We start from the raw sequence: 12583 nt of genomic DNA on the forward strand, positions 1-12583 counted from the left end.
GTGGAGGAGGAGAAAGGGACCAGTTGCAGCTGGGAGGGGCAGTTAGTGAGAAAAGATGTCAGCCAATCCAGTGCCCGGTCCATGATGCTGAGGGTATTACAGAGCCGTTTTATGAGGATAGAGTGGTTGACTGTGTCAAATGCAGAGGAGAGATCGAGGAGAATAAGAACACCATGTGAATTAGAGTCAAGATTTGCCAGCATATCTTCATGGGTGTTCAGGAGAGCAGTTTCCATGCCTATGTATGCCCAACAAGTTCTGTATTGTATGTAGTGGAGATGTGGCGATAGTTAGCCGAGCAAGAAGGGTAAGCAGACAGCTTTTTTAGGAGAGGGTGTACAAGGGAGAGCTTGAGGGAAAGAGGGAAGGAGCTAGTGGTGAAAGAGTGGTTACAGAAGTCGGCAAGGGATGGGGCGAGAGTGATGTTGTCCTTAACTGCTCTAGAAGAGCGGGGGCGCACCTGTTTGGATGAGACCTTCATAGGGTGGACATCTTTAGTGACCTTATCAGGAGTTATGGGAAGGTGGGAGGAGAGAGCAAGGAGTGGAGGGGGGCCAAGGTGGGCAAGACTGCGGGACATGAATGGAGGTGGTGGAGAGTGAGGACAGGATGTCCTGAGATTTAGAGGTGAAATGGGATACCAAAGCAGTGTAGAGAGCCTGGGAAGTAGGGAGAGAGGTAGACACTGCAGTTGAATTGGAGAGTTCCTTGGAGATTTTGAAGAGTTCTGCCGTGTTGTTGGTGGCCCCAGAGATGCAGGCTTGGATGTGGGCCCTCTTCTTAGAGCAAATAGAAAAGCGATATTGCCTTTGGAGCAGGTGGCAGGCCAGATTGTCGGAGGATGAACCAGAGGTCTTCTGTTCAGCAGCTTTGCACTTACGTTTCAAAGATGCAAGGGTGGAATCGTACCAGTCGTTGCATTTAGAGGCAGGTTTCAGGTGGATCCTCATAACAGGGACCAGGATGTCAAGGGTGTTGGAGATGGAGAGGTGCAGATTAGCAAGGATAGAGTTAGAGGGAGAGTCAGGAGCAGAGGTGGGAGGGGGGATGAAAGTGGAAGCAAAAGCAGAAACGGACAATCGCTTCATCAGTCGTATGACGGCGAAGGAGGCTTGCAGTGCGGGGGCAGCATGGACAAAGGACCGAGGGGCCCCAGGCAGGAGGATAGGAGAGAGTGGTCTGACCAGGAGAGGGGCGTGGTGAACGGGTTAGAGATAGGGATGTCGCCATAGATGAGGGCATCCAAAGTGTGTCCGGCTGAGCGGGTCGGGTCAGAAGGAAGAATAGTGAGAGAGAGGGAGTCGCAGAGGTCACGGAACAGTGAGGTGGCCATTTCAGAGGAATCAAGGTGGATATTGACATCTCAGAGGAGAAGGAGTTTGGAGGATGAGGTTAAGAGGAACGAGTTTAGGTCTGCCCATTCAGAGTGGAAGAGAGGACTAGGGCCAGGGGGCTTGTAGATGGTAGTGAAGGTGAGTAAGAGATTAGGAGAGACCCCAAGCCTACATACGAGGCATTCGAATGAGGAGTAGGTTTGAATGGGTATGATGGCAGCAGGGATCCACTGAGGGAAAATCAGGTTCACTCCACCTCTGGGCCGGTTGCGTCTGGGTTTGGAGAGGATTTTGTAGCCCTCGGGAAGGAGAGTGTCAAGAGCAGTGACAGAGCTGGCATTGGACCACATCTCGGTAAGGGCGAGGATGTCGAGGTCAAAGTCTTCAAGAAGGTGACAGATGTCGGAGGCATGTTTGACAGCAGAACGAGTGTTCAGAGTAGCTAAGTGAAGTGGATTACCACCTTTGAACGTTTTTCTGGGAGCGGTACAGAGGCGTGGTACTCCTGTCAGTGCTGGTAAAGGGGTGGGAGGAAAGAAGGGGGGAGATATAGCATCAGATGGGAGGAAGTTAATGAGAGAGGGTATGCGCCGGTCGAGGAGGAGTATGGTAGGTTGGGAACCTTGGCCCGTGATAGTGCCATTGTGATAGACATTAATGATGCATCTAGAGGATGAGAAGTATGCCAAGAGTACTGTACCACTATTAATGGGTGAGGAGAAAGAGGAAAGAGTGGAGATCAGGTGGGGAGTCTAAAGGTTCTGGCAGGGAACGGAGAAGAGGATGTCAGTAATAGTCTGTCTGGAAGTAGCATTGACGTAGATGTCAGCAATATGTAGACCAGGGTTGGAGGCTACGAGAGCTCTTTTAAGCTTTTTTCTTCCAGACTTTGTGAGGGAGATAGAATAGGTGATAGAGTAGCAGTTATAATAGATAGGGGAGATAGAGAGCACCGTGTGTTTGAGAGAGGGGGGAGACAGACAGGGGAGCTGCTGTTACGCTCACCTTGTCTCTGTGGGGCCGTCAGCTGTGGCTGGACGAGCAATGGCGGCTTGGTCTGCTCTGGGGTAGGATCAGCAGCAATGTCTGCTTGGTCTGCTCTGGGGCTCAGCTCCTTGTGGTTACTGTAGGCAAGCTCTCCGTCCTTCTTGCTCTCACCAGGGGCGCGGTATCTCTATGGAACCAAGGTGCTTCACTGGTTTGTTGAGTCCAAGCCCAGTCCAGCTGCGGCAATGACTCAGTTTGCTCTTTGCTTGTTCTGCTTATAGTCTTTTCCTTGTTAGCTGTTTTATGATTAGTAGTGTTTTCCTTGTGTTTGGTTTCCTTGTTTGCTCATTTATAATTATAGTTCTTTCCTTGTGTGCTGTTTATGGCTAATAGTCTTTTTCCTTGTTTTGCAGTTCTCAGTGCTTGCACCAGCCCCGGTGCACAGTATTGCTGTGATGGATGCAAGTTCTCCAAGCCGGCTCCGGTGCGAGTGACAGATGCAGTGAGGTTCGGTGCACTGGACTGCTGTGGTAAGTATGCGTTAGTATGCGTGCGCAAAGCTGGTGTCACGTTGTAGTCACGGGTGCTGTGCATTTCCCAACGCTGCTTTCATGTGCTTACTGTTGTTTTCCTTCTCTTTACAGGTGCTGGTCGACTCCCTCCGTGGAATGAAGCTGAAGTTGCAGGTACTGCGGATGCCTCGCGTGCCAGAGAAGAAACCTCAGGTGAGTATGATTCTCGGCGGTTGAACCCAATCACAGAAAGTGCTCTTTTTCTTCTTTGCAGGTCGCCGGTCCAAGTGGCTCTTCCCCGTATTCCCTGGGTGTTGGTTGGGGTGACGCCACAGGTATGCTTTTTGTGTAATGGCCCCACCACAGTACTGGGGTGGTTACTCCATGTTTGCGTGAACATGTGTGCTCCTGGGCAGCTGACTGTGACAGCTGCACACTGCACAAATGAATTTACTAGGCAGTCTAGCAGCCAGCAGGCACAGATGAGGGGGTGCATTGAACCAGATATGAGCATGGTAGCTGGCTAATTAGGTACCCAGACTGGATGAATGCTAGCTGGCAGCAGAAACAATACCCAGGTCAGAGGTTCACCTAGGTTCAACGTTTCTACAAAGCATTCAAATGCACAGGTTTTAGATGCACAACTAGGTTCAGCTTTTCTACAAAGCACTAAAATGCACAGGTTTCAAAGCACACATAGTTCAACCTTTCTACAAAGCACTAAAATGCTCAGGTTTTAAAGCACACCTATGTTCAACCTTTTCTACAAAGCACTAAAATGCACAGGTTTTAACAGCACACCTCGGTTCAACTTTTTGACAAGGCACTAAAATGCACAGTTTCAAAAGCACACCTAGGTTAATCTTTTCTATAAAGCACTAAAATGCACAGGTTTTAAAAGCATACCTAGGTTCAACCTTTCTATAAAGCACTACAAGGCACAGGTTTCAAAAGCACACCTAGGTTACATTTTTCTACAAAACACTAAAATGCCTCAGTAAACAATTAGAGGAGCAGGGTGATTAACATCCAGATTTGATTTCCATAAAGTACTAGCAATGCAGGCAAGATTGTAACTAGGAGGCACGATTAACCACACACATGGAAAAGACAGCAGTTATCAGGACAGGGAGGTTACAGAATGCACAGATGGTGTTTCTGCACAGAGGCAGGGAAATGAAACAGTTAACATAGGAAGCAGATAGGGTGGACAGTGCATTTACATTTTACAGAGAGGAACTGAACCGGGCCACCCGCCTTAAGGGTGAGTAATAGTTTACAGCCTTAGCAAGGACGATGGGACAGATCAACAATCTAGTGGCCGGATCAAACTGAAGTCAGCATGGGAAAGTAAGTGCACAATACAAATAGAAGAGTGCTGCCGAAGTTCAGACGACCGAGAGAATAGTAGGGGAGCCCATCTAATCCTGATGCACAATGGGAGACGTATAAGGCCATACGTATAAGAAGGCAGGAAGAAGAGGGAGCCAGCCACAATAAAGAGTATTGAGGGCTTACCGATGGGTGCAGGAAGGCTGCAGCGAGGAGATGGTGATCATGCAGTGGTAGCAGCGGGGGTTCTTGCAGCCCTCCCAGGCCCAGACAGGACCACACAGGGAGAAACCTGGCCCTTAGGTGGAGACCCTTTCAGGGGGACCGGCAATCGCCTGCCGACTCCATCTCCTGCTTCGGGAAGAATAGGCAAGCAGCCATACAGGGCGAGCATTGTCACAGCTCAGCACAGATGATCTTGTTGCCGCATGGGGCGGCCATGTTGAAGAATGTCCCTCGCCGGATCTCGCTCTGTGGCTGCGCCAAGTAAGGTGTGGTGCGAAATGGAGGGTTAGCCACCAAGTGATCAAAAGAAAGTTCCAGTTCACAATAGACGGGGCAATACCTCCTTCGCCTGGCCCTTCTCCGGCTTCTTGTTCTGACTCACAATAGCCTGGGGAATGCCTCCCTTTCCCTGGCCCTTCTCAGGCTTCTTGTTTCGATTCACAATAGCCTGGGAAAGGCCTTCCTTACCCTGACCCTTCTCAGGCCTCTTATTCCAGTTCACAATAGCCAGGAGAATGCCTCCCTTTCCCTGGCCTTCTCATACCCTTTGCTTGTTGTGAGTACCCACCCAGGCTTCTTCTTTGGTTCATGTAGACAGACCTGGTTCACTATGCTGCCAGGTACTGCCACGAGGCTGATGCAAATGGAGGCTCTCCTCCTATTCATGGTGGGGGCCCTAGATCCGATTCTCTTCCCTATATCTAGGTTTTGCTATACCCGGTTCAGTATCCTGCCAGGTATGGTAACCGTTCTTGTTTCTTCTCAACACTCTATTTGGGTCCCAGACCCTGGTTATGCAATGTCCCTTATTCCCTGTTAGATCCAAGCAACGCCTGTAACTTCTGGGATTTTACCAGATCCTCTCTGGTGGTCTCTGAGTCTACCGTTGCCTCCAACGGTTTCCTTCCTTCTTCTTTCATGTTTGTGCTGTCCTCCGTGGCTCCACATTGTTTCTCCAGGTTCTGGCTGCACATCTCCCATGGACTGTGTGGTCTGATGGCGTCTCTCGGCTGAGCTTTTCCTTCCGCAGTCTCCGGTCGTTCTGTGCACGGCAGGCCGGATAGGGACTCCTGGGCTCCTCTACTCGTTTCCCTGTCAGCAGCTCTGTTCCCTTCACCAGCGGGATGTCCTACTTGTGCGCAGGGCCTCCATGGAGGGACTGACTCTCATCAGTCCTTCTTTGCTTTTTAAACAACATGTGCCTTGATATCTAACACACTCAGCCAGGTTCTGAGGTGGATTCCTCCTGGTTCCATGCCTCCTCCTCGTCTAGGTATGTTTCACTGGGAATTCGATGAAGCCATTGCTGTTCTTCCTCGTCACAGTAGAGGGTGTATTACTAACCCAGCAAGCATAGATCAGAGAGAGTAATAGGATAGTGGAAGGTAAGAAAGATGGTGTAAAAGAGGTGGGTAGAGTACTGGAATACTGCATTTCTATTGGATGTTCATCTCTTCCCATTAGATCCTCCTGCTGAGTGCCACCTTCACGGGGACTATCGGGTAGCAGCCTCACCTCCCTGGCCTCATGAAAATGGGCTCCTTTTAGGGAGAAGTGACGACATCCAAGGATTCGTCACAACCTATTGAACATCATATGGTTCCACTACATTTGTACATCAATGGGTATCAGGAACTCATTCCTTTGGATATCATTAAGTCACATATCCTATCATACTGGGGTAACCATTGCTTATGCAGCACTTTATTTACACATTAATTGGGAAACGTGTACTATCATATTTGGTTCTACGTTCCATACTCATAACTGTTGTGCCCCTTCTACAGGCTCTCCTGAAGTGTCCTCTACTACCATACAAAACATCACTAACAAGACCATGCAAATCTGCACCTTACAGGAATCCCTCAGGAATACCATAATCTCGATGCAGTATTTCCAGATCCTGAAGACCTACTCCTTCCTCTTCATCACCCATATGACTGTGAGATCGATCTAATTCCAGATGCTGGGATACCTCATGGGTGTATTTACTCCTTGACACCAAACGAGAGAGAGGAACTGCAAAAGTACATAAAGTAAAATCTAAAAAAATGAATCATCACCACGTCTAAATCACCCACTGGGGCACTGCTCTTTTTTGTGCCCAAAAAAAGAGGGATCCCTGAAGCCCTGTATATAATACCGCAAATTGAATGACAGCGCAATCAAAGGCATGTATCCCATGTCCCTCATCCACAACATCATCGAGCCCTTACAAGCAGCACATGTCTTTGCCAGGCTTGATTTACGCAGAATCAGCATGGGGATGAGGGGAAAACAGCTTTTAAAACACCTTTGGGGCAATTCGAATACTGTGTCATGCCATTCGGTTTGTGCAATGTCACGGCCATTTGCCAACGTTTTATGGATCATGTGTTTTCTGATCTGCTGGGCTTAATGGTATGGGTGAACTCCTCCTCTATGGGTCAACATATCAAGCACGTTTGCATAGTCCTTCAAATTTGAATCGCCCACCATCTTTATGCAAAGGAAGAGAAATGTTTTTTCACCAATCTGAAGTTGAGTTCCTGGGCTACCTGATAACATCTGAATGCATCCGAATGGACCCCATGAAAATTCAGGCCATGCCTAACTAGAACGTCCTACAGGATGTCAAAGCCATGCAGCACTTTCTAGGATACACACCTTTTTTTAGGCGGTTCATACCCGGTTTTGCCCTACTATTCTGTAACCTGACACTCTTACGGAGTACTGTAATGAATCTGATGGTATCATTACTCCCTTTCCGGTAGTGACCTCCCCCCATGTGGCCAGGGGACGACAGCCGTTACCTGATCCTGACCCTGGGGGCAGCTATATGAGGGAGGATCACGTGAGGGAACAACCTCCAGGAGGGAGTGGTGGTATCAAAGGATGAGACAAGGTATTCCCTTTCCCCTTGCAGGATGAATCTCCCATATCAAACACCTTAATGGCTTATTGTGATTCTTTCCCTGCTCCCTCAACAGAGAGTGCTGAATTTCCTTCAATCAAATCAACAAACCAATTTTCAAACACTTACTTGTCCCCACAACATGCTAAAACCATTCCTCCAATGTTTTCATGTAAGTTAGTTAAAAGGAACTACTGGTCCCAGAAACACCTTAAAACTGCAACGAGAAAGAGGAATGTTGGAATACAGAGCAGAAGAATCCCTGAGCACAGGTTATGCTCTAGTTGTTGGGAGCATGATCCTGTACCCAGCACGTTTAAAACAGGATCACCATAAGAAATGGCAGATTGATGGTGGGAGTGGGCTGCTATCGAAGGGCTGAGGGAAGGACATTGAAGCCAACCGGAACAATCATTGACAAGAAGAAGGCTGTGCGAAGAAGTTCCATGCAGCAACGCTAGAAGCAAATTCAGGGCTCCTGGGCATTTGCCAGTGGAAAGAAGCAGAAGATAGTTACTGGTGGCCCGTCCGAAGAGAATCACAGCCGCAACCACAGGAAGCACGAAAGCTGAAAGCCGAGCATCGCGAAGAAGGGAGCATCTGGTGGCTGGCTGTTATCGGCAGGCTGTGAGCAGACCTGGAACTGCCACGAAGAGCCAGTGAGTCCATGCTGGGAAAAAGGGAACACCGGGGCGTATTGGCAAGCATGCTGCATGTTCAAAATTGAACAATCCAAAGTGGATAAAGAAAGGAAACCAAATACTTACACCGAAAGTGAGAAAGTAAAAGTATGTTTGCCACAGAAGAGAATATTTGAAGCTTGTGTGAATACAAGAAGCCCTGGCAGGAGAGTATATCAGGCAATCACAATTGTGTGAATATAGGGGAACAGAAACACCCTGGCAGGAGAGTATACCAGGTATCCTGAAAACCCAAAGGCCAAAGGAAATTATACATGACTTTGGTATCAATCAGGAGTAAAGACAAGAACTGTTATTGTCAAAAAACTGTGAAGAACAATCCAGGGGGAGGGAGACACCCTCTAGATTAAGGAGCAATATCGTTGAGAAACTTTATGTTGGAGTTATTTATTCCTTTTTTGAAGACTTTTGAAACACTGAAGACCAAAGACATTATCCTTTTCACCTTAAGAAAGGTGAGGGAGGGTCAGAATAATACATTGGACACAGGACGGTTTTGATTTGGACATTCTGACACTGACAAATCCTTTGTTTTTAGGAAGGGAAATGTCTCTAGTCTAGGTACAGCGAGGCATTTTCCCAACATCTTTTATTTTATCAATAAAAGTCTTTAGCCAAAACCATGTCTAACTTGTGTCCTAGTTTCATTCCTGGCTCCTCACAATACCAAACAACCATTTCAATGGGACTCATATGCAGAACATTCCTTTCAGTACTTGAACAGGCTTTCCCATATGCTCTTATCCTACATTATCCCGTCTACACACTGTAAGGATGGCATGGCATCAACAGTAAGACAGACACAAGTGACCACAGTTCAAGGGTGTTTATTGAACTTCAAATAAGGGTATGATAAACGCCTATCTAATCATAAATCTACAGATGGGAGCAAGCTACGACCATCAAATAATTATAACGGAGTCCTTTTTGTGTCTTGTCAAAATAAAAGGGCCTATTCTAAAAAAAGATTGGCAATCATTACCTTTAAATACAAATAGTGTGGGAAACAAGGTTATGAAAAAGAAAGAAGTGTTCAAAACGACATGTGAGGATGTTCAGGCCGTTGGCCTCCCATCCCCACGTTTTCAGCATGGGACAAGGCGGTTCACTGGAGCGTAGCACAATCTCTGGCTTCTTTAGCACAAGGATATAGTTCAGCAATAGCATCAGGGCTGTCGATGCACAAGTCTCCTTGCTCTCAAGGTCTCTTCACCTTGAGGGCCTGATGTAAATAAACAACAAGTTCCTTTCCTCTTTAGATTCTTGCAAGTATTCACTTTAGGTTATTCACTATTCATCCCGGATCCCCCTCAGTCGGGCTCAGATCCCTTTAGAACAATGTTTATCACTTTAGATCTCCTTCATCTGGGCTCAGATCCCTTCTATACAATGTTCGTAGGATATTCCTTTTTCAGGTGACTCACAGTTCAACCCAGATCCCCCTCAGCTGGGCTCAGATCCCTTTAACACAATTAGTTTCCCTCGGCCGGGCTCAAACTTATGTTAATTTTACATCAAGTATCGAAGACTTTCAAATTTGCACAGGGTTTGGCTTGACCCGTTGCAGGACCACTTTGATTTCACAATTCCTTTTCTTTTAACGTTTGTTACCTTTCAGTTGGATACCTAACAGAGACTTTTGAATGAGCACCCACGTGATGCCGGACCACTCTGTCTACTGTATCGTATTTTAGCTTCAAAGTTCAGTCACTTATCTGCTGTTTTATTTACATTTGCAATGCTTGCCACATATGCTTCACAAGCTGTTCCTTTCAATTTTCAGCATACAATGTTGCCGCTTGCAACCTTGGTTTCCACACAGACCGGTCTGGTATCAGTCTCCCCAACTTACCGACTGTGCTGACTTCACTGGTGCTGCTTTGTTGTAGGAGCCAAGGACAGTACCATGGCAGCAAACATCTCTCCCGACCTTGACTATCGACGCGGGAGAGCCCCGGGTACCTCCGACACACAATGTAGGATTCTTCAGCTTTAATTCCAGATCTTACGTTTCCTATTCTCGAAGGCTCATGAAAGATAGTCTCTCGATGTAAAAGTCAAGGGCGCTTCCCTCCTTAAAATCCTCTTCGGTCTCGCCACCTTCTACCTCGTTTTAAACTGCCAGGAGTTGTGGGGGATGGCGCATGAGCCCCTTATTTACTGTATTGACTGCGGTGTGTGTCCCAAGTGCATAGCCTGCCTATTGTGTTAGCTTGCGAGAAGCACATCGAAGCACATCGAAGTATTACGGTGAGCTTGTTTACCTGAATAAACATAGCTGTTGGGAACGTTGTGCTCATTGCCTGCTTGGGGAACTTTGGTTGTCTGGCTCCTAGGAGCGGTGGCACAATGAGCAGCTGTGTACTTGGCTCGTTGTGATAAACAGGACATTCACAACAACGCTTTGAGGCAAGCTAATACTAAAGTGCAGCCCTGGTGGAGTGAAGGGCGTTGCAAAGACACTGTTTGTGGCCGTTAGGGCTGGAGGCTGGAATATAGCCTATTGTTTGCATCACCCAGCTGACATATTTACTTACAGGAGCGTGGAGATCTTCTCCCCGTTGTAGCAGAAACCAGGACTGGATTGTGGTCCTGTATGAAGGCAGGTTGTAAGTGCTATTGTGTATTGCTACACGTTTAGTTGCCGGGAGACTGCAGAGGTGTTCTCTTGGATCCCGGTCATCAACCACACTGTGCCCTTGTTAAAAGGTCTTTAAGACCCAAGTACTGATACTTTCTTGGTGTGCTTACGTTACCCGACCATAATTGTGGGGCTAGTCCCTTTGAGTGGCCGGTCGTGGCGTGGTTTGTCCAGCACACGTTTCTTCTCTGCCTCTAAAATCAGATATTGGGTGAAATATCTGCTTGTAACTCGCGTAACCTGAATGACATATATGTTCTTTTCTACCAAGCCAGCCTTCATTCCTACATCTACGGATTGTCAGTGACTGCGGGGCTAGTCCCTTTGAGCTGCCTTCCTTTGCTGGCTAGGTCAATAGTACATGTTTGTAATGCGAATTCCATTTCGCTGAAGTCTTCTACATCTTTTGTGCATCCTCCAGTTTGTGGTCAGTACAGTGAAAATGGCCTCCCGATGTTATTAGCTGAAATCAGACATGCCGAAGTCCTTGAAGATTTGAAGCACATCGTTGACTCTTAAATCCACTCCATTAAGCCAGTTCTCGACGAGCGTCTTGAAACGCAAAACGGTAGACAATGTTTTTAACTTCTGTGATAAAAAGCTTATGTGCGGGTGATATCTGCGACTATTTCAAACCCATATATATGGCTTCCTTTGGAGCAATAGACCTGCAACTTGATCAAGCAGGGCGCATTGTTGTGGATCCAGTTGGTGATTTGGAAAAATAAATCTATCACTGACACACAACTACTTACCGCTGAAGGTCAATTGATCACGTCTTCAGCGTGACATTTAAAGGTGACGAGCTTGAAGGAGGAACTTGCTTGCAAAGAGGGCAAAAGTGGTGCTATCCCACTGGCAATCTACAGAATAAGTGAGGTGGTAATCTCTAAAACAAGTGAGGTGGTATCCATTGCGACTCCATTTGTCATTGTAGGTAATTCTGAGCCTTCCATTCTAAAATGTACTTCAGGCATGCGAACAGACAATTGCAGCTTCTGTGTTGAAGACATTTCCCTCATTTCTTCATCTTCCTCTATAACTACAGATGGGAATAGTCTCTATCAGTCTCCTAGTTTATTTGACGATTCAATCCACACAGTCCATATGTCTCTAGCAGGCTGGCAACGGACGGACAAGTGTCTTGGAGGGCTGGTGAAACTCTGACATCCAATAACTATACTCCGGTTCTATTTTTTCTTTTAATTGTTGATTTATCATCTGTTTCGGCTTAGATGTCTTTTTATCTTCTATTTTCTGTTTCTTTCCAATGAAATTTATTGTAAAGTTGATTTATTTCAGCTGTATCAATAATAAAAAAATAATAATAATAAATCTTTTTTTTAAAAACTGCCATCTTGGACTGCTGCTTCCTTGTGTGCTTTGCCTTGCTCAGAGTGTGGTTTTGTGCTCTGCCTTTTATCCGTGTGGTGAAGTGAGATGAAATTGAGGTGTGTGTAATGATCAGTAATTGCCTGACCCTGCTTGACCATTGTAGTGGGACATGTCAGGTATATGGCTCGGGTGTTAGTCAGTTTTCCCTCACAGTGAGTTTTCTGTGAGAAAGTGTTTGTGTCGAAAAAGGGGGTGGGGGTTGAATCTCTACGTAGCCTACCTGGTAGGATGGGGTAAAGGTGTTACAGGGAAGAGGAAACCGTGTCTCGCCATCCGGTGTCCCACTTCCACTCCCCGAAGATCCCCCATCCAGAAGATCCTCCTGCACTGGTCCACCCCCAGTACCTGGATCCAAAAGCGATGGCCACCTGGATGACAGATCCCCAGGCACTAGCGGGTGAGACACCTTCAGGTTTCCTTTTGTCATCGAAAAAGATACCTCAAAGGGAGTGGAGGCAGTGGTCCTGCTACAGCAGGATCCAGATACTAACTGTGAACACCCTGTAGCATATTATTTTAGGAAAATGAACAGCAGTGAACAGAACTAACCAGTAATAAAAAAA

Source organism: Ambystoma mexicanum, chromosome 11 (assembly GCF_040938575.1).
Source record: "Ambystoma mexicanum isolate Mex_15411 chromosome 11, UKY_AmexF1_1, whole genome shotgun sequence".
NCBI lineage: Eukaryota > Metazoa > Chordata > Amphibia > Caudata > Ambystomatidae > Ambystoma > Ambystoma mexicanum.